The sequence below is a fragment of the Gallus gallus genome, chromosome 6, assembly GCF_016699485.2.
Source record: "Gallus gallus isolate bGalGal1 chromosome 6, bGalGal1.mat.broiler.GRCg7b, whole genome shotgun sequence".
Classification (NCBI taxonomy): Eukaryota; Metazoa; Chordata; class Aves; order Galliformes; family Phasianidae; genus Gallus; species Gallus gallus.
In genome coordinates, this window is record NC_052537.1 from 3,243,030 (window position 1) to 3,258,983 (window position 15,954).

The 15,954-nt window shown below is 40.6% G+C and overlaps 1 protein-coding gene across 5 annotated transcripts in view; it reads left to right on the forward strand.

The window, feature by feature from the left end:
- The window catches only part of BMPR1A (bone morphogenetic protein receptor type 1A), a 79,880-nt gene that overhangs the window by 39,029 nt on the left and 24,897 nt on the right, over positions 1–15,954 (forward strand). The window contains exon 1 of one of the 5 annotated variants that reach the window (XM_046942766.1): positions 10,219–14,673. The exons of the other annotated variants lie outside the window; for them this stretch is intronic. The gene's annotated coding sequence lies outside the window, so the exon portion shown is untranslated. Of the gene's footprint in view, positions 1–10,218; positions 14,674–15,954 lie in introns of those variants that run through there. 5 annotated transcript variants of the gene reach the window in all.

Genomic DNA, 15,954 nt, shown 5'->3' on the forward strand with positions numbered 1-15,954 from the left:
CACAGAGAATTGAACAATAAATAACAGGCTAGATAAAAGGAAAAAATCTTTTACAGTGAGAGTAGTGAGGCACTGGAACATGTTGCCTCATGTTATGGTTGATGCCCCGTCCCTGGAGACTTTCAAGGCAAGGCTTGATCAGGCCCTGGGCAACCTGATCTAGCTGTGGTGTCACTGTTCATTGCAGGCGAGTTGGACTAGATGGCCTTCAGAGATGTCTTCCAATTCTAAGGATTCTATGATTCTATGTTTTTTGGTTTTTTTTTTAAGTTGTTATAGAGTTCACTCAAAATGTGTCACTGTCTTTAAAGATTTCTCTTTTGTCTATCAGAAACAACAGTTTCTATTTTCAGCCATGTAATTACATGGAAATAATCAGAACAGAGACTGTGGAGAACTTCTTCATGCTAATAGGAGACTGTATACGTTAGGGGCTATCGTCACATTCAAGAGCTTTGCTAAAAAGGACAGTCTGCTCTGGACATCAGAACCACAACAGCCAATGAGAAGAATAATAAATGTGTGAAATTGAAAGGATAATATGTGTTTGGGTAATTATCAGTTTTACAGGAATAGAGAATCTTGAAGGGTGGGGAATGTGTCATCATAGAACAGTTCTTTTATTCTATCCCCCACTATTCTCAATGATCCCATTCCTAAAGCATGTAGAGCTGATGCAGTAGCTGGTTCAGAGAAGGGAAAACTTACATGAAAAATCTCACTCCTTTCATGTAAGAGACTTGACAAAAAGGTACATTCTTGGAGACCGCATACGTAGGTTGGTTGAAGTAAGGAATGCCAGTAAATATTAATGTCTTTGAAGTTCCACCTGTATTTTCTTCTTAAGTGTCTTTAAGATACTGTCCTTATTTGAAATAAGCTGGAAAATGGGCAGATTCCCTTCTGTTGCACAGTGGAAAAAAGAATGGGACTATTTTTGCCAACATTTGTTTATTTTTCCTCTCTGATAAGGCTGGGCAAAAGCTGTCATGTGCCAGAGCATAAGTAGATGCACTTGGACTGAAAACTCCAGATGAAATACACTTTTAAAAATAGAATGGTGGAAGAAAAAGAGAATACCACAAAGCCATAAAAACTCCCCAAGTTACCTTCCCTGCCCCTTGTGCGCTGTATTTTTCAATAGTTAGATTATTAGCAGTAGACGGAGAGGGGAAGTTGTTTTATGCTTTTCCTGTAGGTGAACAGATGATCTGACAAAAAGTAAAACAGTACCGATGTTCCACCACAAGATTTCACTATCATGAACAGCTTGTCCAATTTTTACTACAGATGATGGACTTGCAAGTCAGCAAGCATGCAAATAAAAGAGGGAGCGTGTTTGAACCAAATAAAACCAGATTATTATGCCAGTCATTTCTGTTTCTACGTGTTCTGCCTTCTCTTTTCATACCTTTTGTAATTCAATTTTAATAGCTGGGTGACAGACAAAAGACAAAAAATTAAGGTTGCCAAGGCCAAATGAGGGAAAGAATATAAATACTGGCTTTAGATGGAGTATGTCACCCCAGGCATTGGTCAGCCAATTTATTCCCTGAGCAAGATCAGCCAGCAGTGTTGCATTTCACAGTATGAAGTGCTTTCAGTTGAATTTCTGGCGGGGGCATTTTGATACCCACAAAACCCTGTGAAAGTAAATGCTTGAATTTTAAATTGATGCTGTGTAAAAGATGATGTTATCATCTAAAACTTCATTTGTGAGTTCCTAAGTGGTATACCAAGACAATTTGTGATTAAATCTTTTTGGCTATCTTCTCTGTCCTAGGGTTCAGTGAAGTATGTCATACATCTCTGACAGCTTTTGACCTCTCAAGATGAGGAATAGGCCTCATTCATTTTGGTCTCTCTTTAATACAGAATGTCTTTTTAATATGGCATTTCCTTGTACTTCTGGTAGCTGAATCTTATTTTTGGGGTGCTGTAAAATTCTCTACATTTTCTTGATTGTAACTGTGAATTTGTGCAAGTCTTTAGCATTTGCATGATGTAACTGGAGAAATGCGGCATAGTATACTGCACTTAATCAATATGGGCATACGTTCTTAATTACCTTCTGCAACTAGTCTCCAATGTCATGTTGGCTCTTTATTTAATATAAGGATTTTGTTTGTGAGATTAGTTTTTCTTCAGGGTGTTGAAAACAACCTGGATTACTTCAATATGTATTTTCCATTAAACTTTAAAATACTCCCTTAATTCATATTGCCTTTAGCAAGGCAATAACTAGAAGAAGATTAAAGACCTCTGATCTAGTCCTTAACCAGCAACTTCAGTTGGCAGCTTAGGAATAACTTCCTACTTTTCATCTTCTATTGCCTGTAGAGTCACCTTTTTCTCCTCCCACGCTGGTGGTGGTAGGGCCATCTCATCTCATGTGATGGAGCTTCTTCATTTAGCAGCCAGGATCACATGTCAAGTGTTTCAGAACAAAATCTTCAAGCGAGGTGTTTTTCTTGCAATGGTTTTCTTATTAATCATCAAGATCTCTTCTGTTGAATACGGAAGCAATTATTCTAAAAGGTTGGGGTAGCTGTCTTTGAATTTTCTTGGCAGCAAACTATTGGCTAGGAGTTAATTCTATAGCAGACAGGCTCAGCCACTTCAGACTCAAACCACAAATGGGAAATGCGGGTCAGTATGCTCACAGCATTTTCCAGGAGTGGAGTAACCAGAAATCCGTGTCCTCTTTTTAATCTGTAGATCAAAACAGGAAGTGCCAGTGATTCCACTCTAGTGCTGTTCTCTTCTGATGCATGCTGTCACACATTTTGCTGGCCCTTTGGAAAGCAGTGTGTGTCTAATCTGTGGTCGATGTCCTCTTGACAGTACTTCCTTTTTTTAGATCCATTTGTCCTAGTTTGGCTCAAGTTGTTCCAGTAGTGTGCCCATCTTGCTCTCAGACAGCTTAACACACGAAACTTCCTGATTGCTGGACCAAGACTGTCAGGTTCAGGAAGATCAAGTTATGCTGTTCTGCAGTTCCTTCCTTCTTATTTTTATGTTGAACCTGTTAAGCTCAGAATCTCCTGTTGAAAGTGTGGTGAGTAACAACTCTTAAGAAATCTGGGCAAGTTCCTGTGTAGCAGGAGGAGGCAATAAGAGTGGTGAGCCGCTGGCACAAGTTGCCCAGGGAGGTGGTGGAAAACCCATCCTTGGAGACATTCAAGGTCAGGTTGCACCATGCTCTGAGCAACCTGATCTAGCTGTGGATGTCCATGTTCATTGCAGGAGAGCTGGACTAGATGACCTTTAAGGGTCCTTTCCAACTCAAACAATTCTATAATTCTATGAGGCTACATTTTTTATCTTATTTATGTATGTGAGGATGGGAATTTAATATGGTAGGGTAGAGAATAAATTACAAGAGGACTATAGAGGGAATGCATTTATAGAACGATCTGAAGGTGTTTATGTTGATGGAAATGTCTTTTACAGCCAGTATTATGCAGTTACAAACATTCTTGATTTCCTGCTTTAGTTATTTCTTGTTTAAATTTGAACATTTAAAGAAAGGATGGTAAGATGTAGTTATGTTCTAAACAATAACACAAGGCACGTTTTGTTTTCATTTGAAGTACGGCTTTTCTTTCTCCCCCCAGTGCAGTGGGAAATGGCTGGTTGCCTTGTTTCTGAAATGTGGCATGCTTAAAAAATGAAAAATAAACTGTAACCAAGTCTTGGTAAAGAAGGCTTATTTTTTATCATGTGTTTCAAAAATGTTTTGTGCTTACAACACAATACAAGATTTCAGAGTCTTGAGTAATTTGAGTATTTTAAAACTTAATTAGTCTATTTCAAAACTTCATTAAAATACAGTGGAATATAATCTGAGAAACCAGGCAGTAAATATTAATGTCTTGGTTATTTATTTACCATTTAAATTATCTGCCTTTTTTTTTTTTTTTTTTTTTTTTTTACAAAAAAGGAAGGTCTGTTAATGCCATAGAATGGGGGATCATTTGTTGATAAGTTATTAAAAAAAAAAAAAAGCTTTTTGTTCTGTAGGCTTTGCTATGAACTGACTTGTGATAATGACAGTAGTTACTTCTAACAATGTAAATGCCAAGAAGTAATGCTAATTTGGCTGTATTTATCAATATTATGAAGGGCAAACAGGAAAAAGGGCAAGATTATGTAATCTGGAAAAAAATAAAGGAAGTACACAACTCTGGAATGACTGATGAAGTCAGGATGATGAAGGAAAAAGTAATTTGATCCATTTGGTGTGATTTTAAGGTAAGGAAAATATATTCCTGTAGGATGAGCGAAGTCAAATATTCCCTTCAGTGGAGGTAAGAGGAGTCTTGCTGCTCTCCTCACCAGAACAAGTTCAGTGTTGTTGCAGCAGACATTTATTTAATCAAAGAAGTAAGGCTGTTCATTGTAAAATACTAAAAGATTGCAGTAGATATGAAATTGAGAAATAGACACTGAAGACTTTACTATGAAGTTTTAGAAACGTCATTGCATATCTACATCTGGAAGGGTGTGAGAGACTGTCATCTTGGTAAGCAGAACCTGTCACCCACCTGTTCTTGTGAATGTGGTGGCTATCACGTACAGTGCACACATGAATGCAGTAGGGTGGATGGCCCTGTCCTGAGTGACTTTGTGAATGCACATGTTAGAGCACTGGTTTACAGCTGAGGACTTGGAGTTTTTGCCTCTATGAAAACATGTCCGCAATAGTGTTTAATATGTATATTGAAAGAGTAGGCATGTGGATGAGCAAATTGGGGGGGGAAGCTTTTGCCTGTATTTGTGTGTTTTGTATACATACTTCTGAAGAAAATAAAAGCTTAGTGTATGATTTTTAGCTTTAGTTTCCTGGAAGCTGCAGCTTGCTTACACTGATAAGGAAGTTTCCATGCACAGATGACTCCTTGTTTTGATATATACAAGGTACCTTGCACCCAGATTTTAAAGCTCTGCAGCTGGTCACAGTGACAGCAAATATAGGCCTGTTGGAGACAAATAATGCTAGAAGGGTCCCAAGAAGGTCAGAGTTTTCACAGTGAAGTTGTGCAGAATGTACCCCAACTTTCCTCAAACACATTGATCTTTTTCCAAGATTTGAAATACTTATTCACTTGTGTGGTTTTAAGTTGCTAGTTTTTGAAACGCTGATTAAAAACCATCTAACTGAAAAGGGGAATGGAAATAACTATTTGGGAAGTGACTAAGGATTGATCATAATGAGATACTGTGCTGCATTTGCTAGGGGTGGTTCAGTAATGGTGAGTTGTTCTGTCCCTTTTCTTTCTGTCAAAAATAGTTCTTTATGCTCTTTAAATCACAACAGATTTGTTCCCTTCATTGCATCTGTAGTTTTCCTGTAACCCATTATTTTTTCCCTCACATATTTAATTTGAATAACCAGCTTTAATTCTGACCTGTAGTTATATTCATAGTAGTGTGTGTATATATATATATATATATATATATGTATGTATAGTTCAGTGTAGTTATATTCACAATAGCCAGCCATGAAATAGAAGCTTTTTCATAATTAGATCTTCTCCTTTGTCACCTTTTTGTGGACCACATCTGAAACTACTTACCAACACTGCTAATGAACCTGCTCCTTTTGAGAAGCAGAAATAATCAGTACTATTTTGTTCTACTAACACATGATAAGCTTGTGCTCTTCTATGGATTTTCTGCCCTCAGAAAGTTATTTCTGAAGTTACTTCACATAAAATTATGAATGAGAATGGCAACTTTTTTTTTTGTTAAGCAGTTAATTCAAGTAGTTTTGTTGTGCATGAGAATTGACTGGTTTTTAGTTGCTGTCATTAGTACGTGAATCAGTTCAGAAATCAGGGATGCACTTTGGTAGACATTTGGTATCAAAACTTCAAGATAAGTTAAGTGTGTACAAGACTTGGAGGGGTGGAAATGGGAGACAAGTGTTGAAACAACGGGATTTTTACGCTATCATATGATGCAGGAGCAACTCGTGTTTTTTCTTGAAAATCTACATGAATTGCTTGATGAGGGTCGTGAGCTTGGATGTTCTTATCCAGCAATCTTGTGCATCTTGTGCATGCAACCGTCGTGTTGCAATCGAATAGTGCAAACACAAGTTCTGGCCTGGATTCATCCTTGGTTCTCTTCAGCAGCAAGTTGAGTTCAACCAGTACTACTTAATCTTTACACTGCATCTGTCATACTTGCTCTAACCAGCTATAATGGAGGAAGTACCAGTTACCAGACTAACTGGCCCCTGTGGTTCAGACTGGTGTAGGAAGCATGAAGATTTAGGTTTTGCTGGGGAGAAGAAAAAGGTCGGGTGCCCCTCAAGCCTGACACCACAATACCAAAGATCTGTGTTGCCGTTAAGTAATGTGGTGAAGTTAAAGTGAGGATTTTCTCTGTGCTTTCCCTTATTATGTGATGCAAGTATTTTATCTTGCTGTTTGCTTTTAATTTTTTTTTTAAGACATCACAAAGAAAAAATAGAACATTTGGGCTTGAATTTAGTTGATGAGTGTATCTGGATTTGTCAACAACAAAACAAATTACTTGTTTGTTGGAAATGCCCTGAGGGTTGTTGGGTTTTTTTTTTTTTGGATGTTTTTACATTGAGTGTTGAAAATAGTTTGATAGCCAATATCACTCCACCATCATCACAGTGATTAATACTCTTTTCCTTTATACAGTATTGAGGCTTTTTCTTCCTTCCCATTTGTAGATTTTGATTTGTTTTCATCATTGAAGCCTCTTTGGAGTTGTTCACCTTGACAGGTTCCTCCATATCCTACAGCTGCAAGTTCTGGAAAGTTAAGCATGTTATGTCTGGGATTGATATTCTTCTTTCTTCTCCAGCAGTCAGTAAAAATAGAAGATTTATACACTTACAATACAGTCGGTGTGTAAGATGGTCTTTCGTGTCCAATCGTACAAACAATGATTTGTGCCAGAAGATTGGCCCTGGGTGCTATTTGTTTCTATGGGACTGTGGCAGTCTCTTAACAGACTGCAAATGTTACTGTCTGCTTTTTCACATGAAGAGTGTTATTAATGGGGTGTTGTTACATATTGATGGCGTTAGCAGATCTGAAAGTGCATCCTTCAGTTATAGCTAGAGCCAAGGAGGAGGTGATGGGCCTCTGGTTAAGCCCAGCCTTCAGTCTTGCAACACAGAGGTGTCTCGTTTTTCTATTGCTGTATAAAATGGTAGTAAAAATCACCAGGATGCTTATGGCTTATTTCTTTGGTGAAACTGCCCTGGACCACTGAGGTATGTGTAAAGATGGGGAGGCGAGTCTTCATCCTTGACAGACAATATGCATGCACAGTAGGAGTTGATCAGTGAAGGATAAAGAACAGTGAAAGAAATCAGGTTTTGATAGTGTAGATGTGGAAGGATTTCTAGATGCAGTAATGGCCTTGACAGAATAACGCAGGAGAGGACAGAGTATGGTGGTTACATGAGACTGGTTTGGAATGGCTGCAGAATATCCAAATGGCCAAACCAATAGAGGTGACATTAGGAGGCAGATGTATTTATCTTCAAGACTTCAGCTTAAGGAATTATTGAGATATCAAAGGACATAGATATGTTCAAATTTAAGGATGACGGGGGGAAAAAGAGGCAGAATGTTATTGTAAGATTACGTCCAAGGCTTTCCTGTAGTACTGAGCATGGGCAGGTTTTTGTATACCACAAGGGTCAAAGAGCAAAAGCAGGGAAACAAGGACGGTTGACAGGGGAAGGAATATGTTATAATCTTGATACCTTCTTAGTTTCCTTAGGTGTGTAGTGTTACTTTCTTACCACATGAAGAGAAAAGCTGACTTGAAGAAAAAAAGGAGAAGAAAAAAAAACATTTTAGCTAGAGAAGTGTCTTTTTTCTTCTTATATTAAAACAATGAAGAGTACAGTTTACATGTTGATATACCGTTATGGTTGTTGAAAGACTTTTTTCCCAGTATATTATAATAAGGAGTTAGCAGTCAGAAGGTGGTGTAACTAATGGAGAAACACTAGTAATAGGACTAATAAACTTTGAGTTAAAATAATCTAATCTGCTTTCTAGTCCTGCTTCTTCTGTATTTGTTCTTGGTGAACTTCGTGTGAAAAATGTTAACAGTATTGCTTCAGCCCTTCAGTGCAAGGAAATAGGGGACTATAACTGTAGAAGTATAAACATTACCTTTGAACTCTGTCATTGTCTACTAATTGAAATATTACCGTTTGGACTTAGAAATGTCTTTGAAGCTATATTTGATGAAAGTACATTGTTCAGGCTTAAGGGAAGCAGTTTATGTGCATGCCACGTTGTTTCTGTAGTTATTTAGCCAAGCGAATCTACAGTGCACTTAGTTTAATGCAAATCAAGGTTAAACTCTTCGTTTGTCTCAGCAAGCCTTGCAGAGTACCCAGTCAGAATACTAACTGGTCCAGGAGGCTCAGTTGCATTCATCCAAAGTCCTGGAAGTTTTTCCCAAAGCTGTAATACCTTCTTACATGTTTCACAATTAAAAACTGAATACTGAGGATAAAAGTAGAAACTGAATGTAGCGTAGTATTAATTTCTACCGTGAGCATAGACTTTCTTAATATAGACATCAAATTTAATACCTCTTTTTTTTTTTTTGTGAAGTAACTGTGCATGAGCATGGTATGCTTTATACTTAAGCATCTATCTTCTATTGAAAATAACTGAATTCCTTCCAAGTTCTACGTAAGATAATTGATGTTGTAATTACAGAATACTTGCAGTCAGCTGGTTTATTCCTTTCCACCCTTCATTTCTGCTGAAACTTCATTAACCTCCTCCTATGCATCAGGGCTCACTCTCCTTGCAATCCAGGGCAGCTGCTGGTGAGAGGGTTTGTGATGTTGCTCCCCCAGCCACCTCGCTCATTTGCTGGAGGTCAGTGCCTCTGTGGCAGTATCAGGCTTGTGCCAGCTCATCAGCACAGCTGTTCAGAGAGCGGCATATTAATTTGAACTGCCAGGGACTCTGCTTTAGGCCATGCAAGACTTGTTGCTGACAATGCTTGCTCACCTCTTGTGCCCTTACTGTGGAGGCGGTCACCTCCTCGTGTTTTGCATCTGGAGCCTGTAACCTTGTGAAAATATCCCAATGTGAGTTTCTAGGGTGGGTGGTGAGGCTCATGGCAGACAGAAGGCAATTCATGCAGCTGAAGAGAATGGTGAGAGAGGATGGAAGGGCACATTTCAGCACTTTGAAGTTAGAAGGGCACTTTAACTAACGGAGGTAACAAATGTAAGAATTACACACCATTTGGGAACTACATACCTAAAATCTTGTTTCTGTAGTAAGTACACTTTGAAGATTTAGGGAGCATATAAACAGGAGGGGGATCGGCTATTTATGAGGGTGGATAGTGATAGCACAAAGGGGGAATGGTCTTAAACTGAGACAGGGAAGTTTAGGTTAGATATTAGGAAGTTTTTCACCCAGAGGGTGGTGACGCACTGAACAGGTTGCCCAAGGAGGCTGTGGGTGCCCCATCCCTGGAGGCATTCAAGGCCAGGCTGGATGTGGCTCTGGGCAGCCCGGTCTGCTGGTTGGCGACCGTGTAGGTAGCAGGGAGTTGGAAGTCAATATGCTCCGTGCCCTGTCAGGAAAGCGTGCCCTTCGTGTACCAGGTGACATCACGGCAGCAGATTTCACGCTGCACCATAAAGAGCGAAGGCCCTGCGGTCACTGTTACCAAGCCGTCTCTCGTGACCTTGGTAATTACTGATCTGCGCTATCGGTATTTCTGAGCCTTGTCAGCAGTGCTTGTTGAGCGTTTAATTTCGTGCTCAGTTACTGGAAGCCTTGAATAGGAAAAGGCGACTGAAAATCTGGAGGGGAAAAAAGCAACCCCGGCCCGAGTTGTTCTCCGGGGGTAGAGGTCTTCCGGGGGGAGCCGGCCGCCCGAGGGGAAGGCGGCATTGTCATGCTAATGCCCGGGGGCCGAGGAGCGGGGCAGCCATGCGAACAATGGCCGTGGAGCCAGAAAGTCTGCGCGGCACCTCGCCGAGCGGGGCCGGGGGGGCTCGGCGCTGCGCTGCTGGCAGCCGGCCACGGCGCTGCGGTCCTCGCTGCCTCGGTCGGGCTGAGGGGAGAGAGGGGAGGGCCGAGCCGAGAGGGCCGCCGGTCTGCTTTTCGGTATTTCGTAAGGAAAAGGGCCCGAGCCGCCTCAGCTGAGTAGCTGCGACTCCTCCCTTCCCGAGCTGGAAGCGGCAGCGGCGGCACCGCCCTGCGGGCGGGGCTCGGCACGGCACGGCGGCTGCGCGCACCCGCGGTGCGGGACGGGGGCGGCTCTGCGCTGGGCGAGGCTGGAGGTACGGGCGGCCAGCTGACGGAGAGCCGTCCCGTGTGACAGCGCTCTGCTCCCGCACTGATAGCGGACCACTGTGCTTAAAAATGGAAAATAACCTCTATGTATTTGTTAAAGCATTCCTTAGTTACCTCGGCGGTGCTGGTGTGGATGTTACGTTTTAGAGACCCTTCCAATAAAAGTAGTTGTGCTTGCAGAGGCATTGGAACTGACTTCTGGGGATCTGTGTGTGCATTTCTTACAGAGTGAGTAAATGTGGAGTTGGGTCAACGTGCAGCTTTTTCTTTGCCTCGACTCGGGTGTAGTGTGTAAACTACACGGGGAGGGGGGAGTAGAGGAACATATAAAGCACTTGAGACTCCAAACCCAACTACATCCATAGGCACGTTAGTACAACCGTATGATATTTTCAGTAGTAACATAACACACTGAAAAAACGGCTTTTTTCTTCAGTTCACGTTGACTGGTGTGACTGTAAGGAGCCAGCAGAAATGACAAAGAGATGATAAAAACAATGAAAGAAGGGTGGTAGTGCCTGGAGGAGCGGCAGAAGGTGATGTTGCCTGGGGCAGGAAGCCTGGGTGCCCTCTTGCACTTGTGTGAAGGGCAGAACACTTCAGCCAGCTAGTGGCAAAAACAGCACTGCTGGAAGGGCGAAAATGGGTCAAGATGAATAAAAGTTGTGCAGTGAAGTCTTGTTTGAATATGCTCGAATAAGAGGATGCATCATGCTTGTAATACGCAGGGATAGATCTGAATACGTGATGGCACTGGGAAAATAACGTTTGCTGAATTTCATTACTGTTAATTTAATGGCAGAAACTTTGCAGCAGTTAGTTAATTGGAATTCCAGAGTAACAGTAAGATGGACATTCAGGAGTCCAATGAGTAGCGTCCCCAATTACCTAATTGTGCTGGGCATGGTAAAAAGCAGCTATGCTGTAATTTCTTCATGGTTAACAGCTTTGTTTGTGAAGCAGACATATACGTCGTGATTTGGTAGTTTGGTTTCTAATGTCTGCAGTAATGCACACAGTTGCAAACAATGTGAGATCTTCCTTTTGTAAGATTTCTGTTAGTGTCCAGAGTGAATTTCAGTGACGTTCATCCAGCTGCTCAAAATCAAGTCTGTTCTTAACATAACTCTTCTGCAGGAAACAGTTGTTAGGGTTTATGTTCTTTGAGTGAACAAACCCACTGCTGCTGTAAGTTCACTATAAATACATTTACAAATGTCCACTGAATTAGGTTATGTTATTCATCTCAATCTTTTCAGAAGCATATGATGCTCTTCATTTAATAGTTCAAATTTTGTAGCAGATTGTGGATGGTGAAAGAATGTACAAGTCATATACATAATCTCAGGTTTTAAATATGTGCAATCACTGGTATTTCTTAAATAATACTAATATAATCTTTAGTTTAATTGAATTATTTTTGTGGCCTTGCACAGATAGATGCATAAACAAGTGGTTTGGAGTAGTTTTTGTTGATGTCATGAAGCCAACTGGCTTGCAATATCCACCAGTCTTCTTGTTGACTCCATGATTTCTTCAGAGATTTCAGCAGTGGTTTTACCTGCGTTTACCCATGTTTTTCATGTGGTACATTTGACAATGCTTAAGTATAACTAGTTTATCTGTTTCAGTATGGCACTTATAGTTGTCATAGGCATGCCTTCCATTAACTACATAGAAATGTGTTTGAAAAAGCAGTCAGAGAAAGAAAAGCACAGAACATCAAACTTGCATTTAAAATGTTGGTGTTGTGGAATTGACTAAAACGGACTAAATTTGACTTTGACTAAAAGTTAACTTCAACTCTTCTTGTATTATAAATAGGAATATGGAGTTGGAAGCACTCTCTTGTTTCAGAGTCTGCACCTTTTCTGTCACCTGCAGCTGTATCAGATGGTAGACTTAAGTATTTACGATTTTGGATTAGATTTAGTTAGATCAGCCCAAAAACCTAAGCAGGGTTAGAAATAGTCTTCTAATTTCTGCTCTAAATGTGTTTTAGTAGCTAGATCATACCTACTTGTTGTTGAGACAATAGTTTGCTGATTGAATACTGGTGTGTCTTTCCTTTATTCACGTTATGCTTTTAAAGATTATACATTTCCTTGCCAACCTTCACTTTATTAATCTTTTTTTATTATTATTATTGTTTCCATTCATAGGTCTTTCCTGTTCTCCAGATAGTATTATCAGTCCTAGGCTTATGCTGAATTTATCTTTCTTGTGTGTCTTACAGTGCTGTTTCCTCTGGAAAATTTTCGAGGGGGGTCCTCAAGTTGTTTGCCTCATTCTCCCAGCCACGTCGCACTGATGCTTCTAACATCATGTGTTTGGTTAACTGTGTCCAAGGACTTCAGTACAGTATCTTTATGCATCAACTCCTAGTCTACTTAGAGAAGAAATTATTCCTAACATGAAACTTTGCCACTGTCATGCCATTGTATTTCATCCTGGTTCTGATACTCCAGTTCTTCACATGATCCAAATCCTTTTTACATAAAAGCAACACTCAACTGAATTGATAATTCATGTTTGCCAGAAAAGTTTATCAACAATCTACTTATTGAGCTTAGTTCTTTAATGAAGAATGATAAATCAAGTTGATTACATTTTATTTAAGAATTGAGATCCTTCAGTGTTGTTTGAACTGCGTTAGCAATTTCCATTCTCAGAACTATTTGTTGTCTACTCTGCATTGAGTTCTTTACTTGGTTGTTCTTTCAACCAATTTAATGATTTTCTGTGTGCCATCATTTCAAGTGTTTTAAAGCTCTAATATTTGTAGCATAAAAGTTGCTGTTGCATCAGTCTTAGACTGACAGTCAGGTTTTTCTCTGGCATTCTGTTCTACCTCAAAGTTGCATTCGAAGCTGTTAATATGATAGAGGTAGCATGTTTATAGCTACCCAAATCGCGTCTTGTCCCCATTACATGCAGGGACTACAATGAATGTTAATCACAGAATCGCTAAGGTTGGAAATGACCCACAGGATCATCCAGTCCAACCATTTGCCCTTCACCAATGGTTCTCACTAAACCATGTCCCTCAACACAACATCCAAACGCTCTTTGAACACCACCAGGCTCAGTGACTCCACCACCTCTCTGGAGAACAATTACCCCTGGATTTTCTACTTGCAAAATCATTTTGGACAACATGGCATGTTTTGTGTCCTTTAGCTTCGTATCTTTGGAGTCATACAAGGTGTAAGGCTAGATGCCCATCCTGGTTCATGAATTCACAGCTGAGTTCCAATTAAAAAAAAAAAAGCCACAGTTATAATAACAAAGACATTATCTTAAATGTTTTTAGGAGGGATTATAAACTACTCTGTAGACAAATTGGACATTGATTTATGAATAAATCACTTTTAAAAAGATTGTAGTTGAATGCTTCTTCATAGCTATAATAGGAAAAAAAAGAGATTGAAGACTTTGGGAATCAACTGGTTGGCCTGTGGTTTTGAATTTCTTCAGCTTAACTGATTTGACAAACACTCTAGCAGTTAATTGGTGCTTTAACACATTTGAAGTGCTCACTTAGTTGTGTCATCCTAAACTATTAATATGGGGCAGTTTTTGGAGATGTTCCAGCTGTTGCATACCTTGGTGTGCCACAGTGTGGCTGCAGCCTTCCTTGTTAATGGCAATCCGGAGGCAACTCAGCGGAGATGTAACCGTGGCCCCTTCAGTTTTGTCAAATGTGGTTTTGTTGTTGTGTTTTTGTCGTGCTTTAATGAAAGCTGTTCTCAGAGGAAGAAATTCTCACACTTCGGGGTGTGGTATTTACTACTAGAATAACTAGTCTGTTTTAAAGCATCTTCAATCTGTTAAACCATGCGGCAGTTGTATCAGAGTTATCAGACTGCAAGGTAATGTTCAGAATGAAATCTTGTCAGGCAATTTCCTTTTCTGAGAAGGAACAATAAAGGCTTCTGGAGAACTATTTGGCAGAGTTTTTAGCTCAGAAACTGAAATGAAAAAAAGGAACAGCTCAAATGATGGGTGAGAAATGTCTAAAATCTCCTCTGATAGTGTGGCAGAAAGGCTCTGTTGAGTTTTACTGTGATGACTGAGAAGGCTGCCTCAGCCTGCCCACGCTGGGTTTTTTGACTCGTTTGTTGCTTTTGTAGCCTGGGCAGCAGAACAGGACGTGTTCGCATAGTTCCTGTTGTGGCATTTCATTCTAAATCTCTGATTTTTCATCAGTGTAGCTGAAGCTTCCCTGCCACGCCATGAAATGTTGTCACTGTGGGTACAGCAAGATTCGTAGTGCCTGTCTGCCAGTGCCTTGAGCCAGCTGAGCTGGACTGATGCTGGCAGCAGCAGCAAGGTAATTCTAGCAATTATGTGAAGGCATCGTGCATACGTTTTAGGGGAACAGAAGGGAGTTGCAGTCCTGCAGGATTTTAGTTTCCATTTTTGAGATATTCTTTTAAATGGTGATAAGCATTCTCAAGTTACGGTGATATAATAATTGGGAATTAGGAAAAAAACGTGTCCTTTGTGTCATTTTGTGACATGTACTTTGATGTACGTGCTTATACGTGGTGAAAATAGAAATATGAAAGAAAGGAGATGCACACAGGTTGAAAGCTGAGAGCAGTATGTTGTGCTGCGCCTCGAGAGGCGGTGGCTGTTGAAGCTCAGAGCACTGGGGCCGTTAGAAGGCACGCTGCCATTCAGTCAGCACGGGGGCGATGCCGCCTGCCTTCCCGAACAGCCCGCACCGCACTGCGGCTGCTCTGAGCCCCGCAGCTCAGGGCCCTGCCGCCGCCTGCACCGCAGTGCTTTGTTGCTTCATTAGAGAGAAGTCAGAGATGTGTGAAAAGTAGGGCACGGGTCGGAGGCTGTGTGCCCCTTCCCGCCTCAATTGAAGTGACAGACACCTCCCGGCTCTGCCGCTAATTTCCCTCCATGGTGAATGCCTCTGAAGCACTAATTAAAATGAAAAGTTCTCGGGTCTTACCGCAGACAAGATTGAGTTATTTCTGGTGGAAGCGGCCACCAGCAGTAATTGCAGCACAAATGCGAGGGTCTGCATTCATGAGCAGCGCCGGGCTGACAGGGGTCAGGGGGTCAGGCCCGCCGAAACAAGAGGCCGCACAAAGGCAGATTCGGGGTTCTCTTCTTCCTCCCACAAAATCGCCTTTGTTTCTCTGCACTGTTGAGGTGTTCGAGCTGCTCTCGAGTCTCTTCAGGCCTAATTAAGCTTCCTTTTTTAATCACTATAAAAAGTTCATTAAGCAGAACGTGATCACAACTACTACACTTAATAAAGGAGTGGTATTTGACCACTGCTGTCTGAAAAAGTAACTTTTTATTCAGTTTACTTTTACATGTTAATCTGTTAAATAGTACCTGTGATAGCTGTATGTGAGTCAAAAATGTATGACGGCAACTGGTGAGTTAACAAACCCAATAATGTTGATATAACCATTAAAACTGCTGTGGGTCTGGTTCTTAGCAAAAACATATATCTTAGAAAACCCTAACAATTACTGATATTTTTAGTTACCGATCTTAATAAACATTGGCCTTTTAAATTTTGTTTTGCAGAGGTCAAGTTATGTTCAGTGTGATGGAGAATCTTGAAAATTTTTTTCCATGTTTC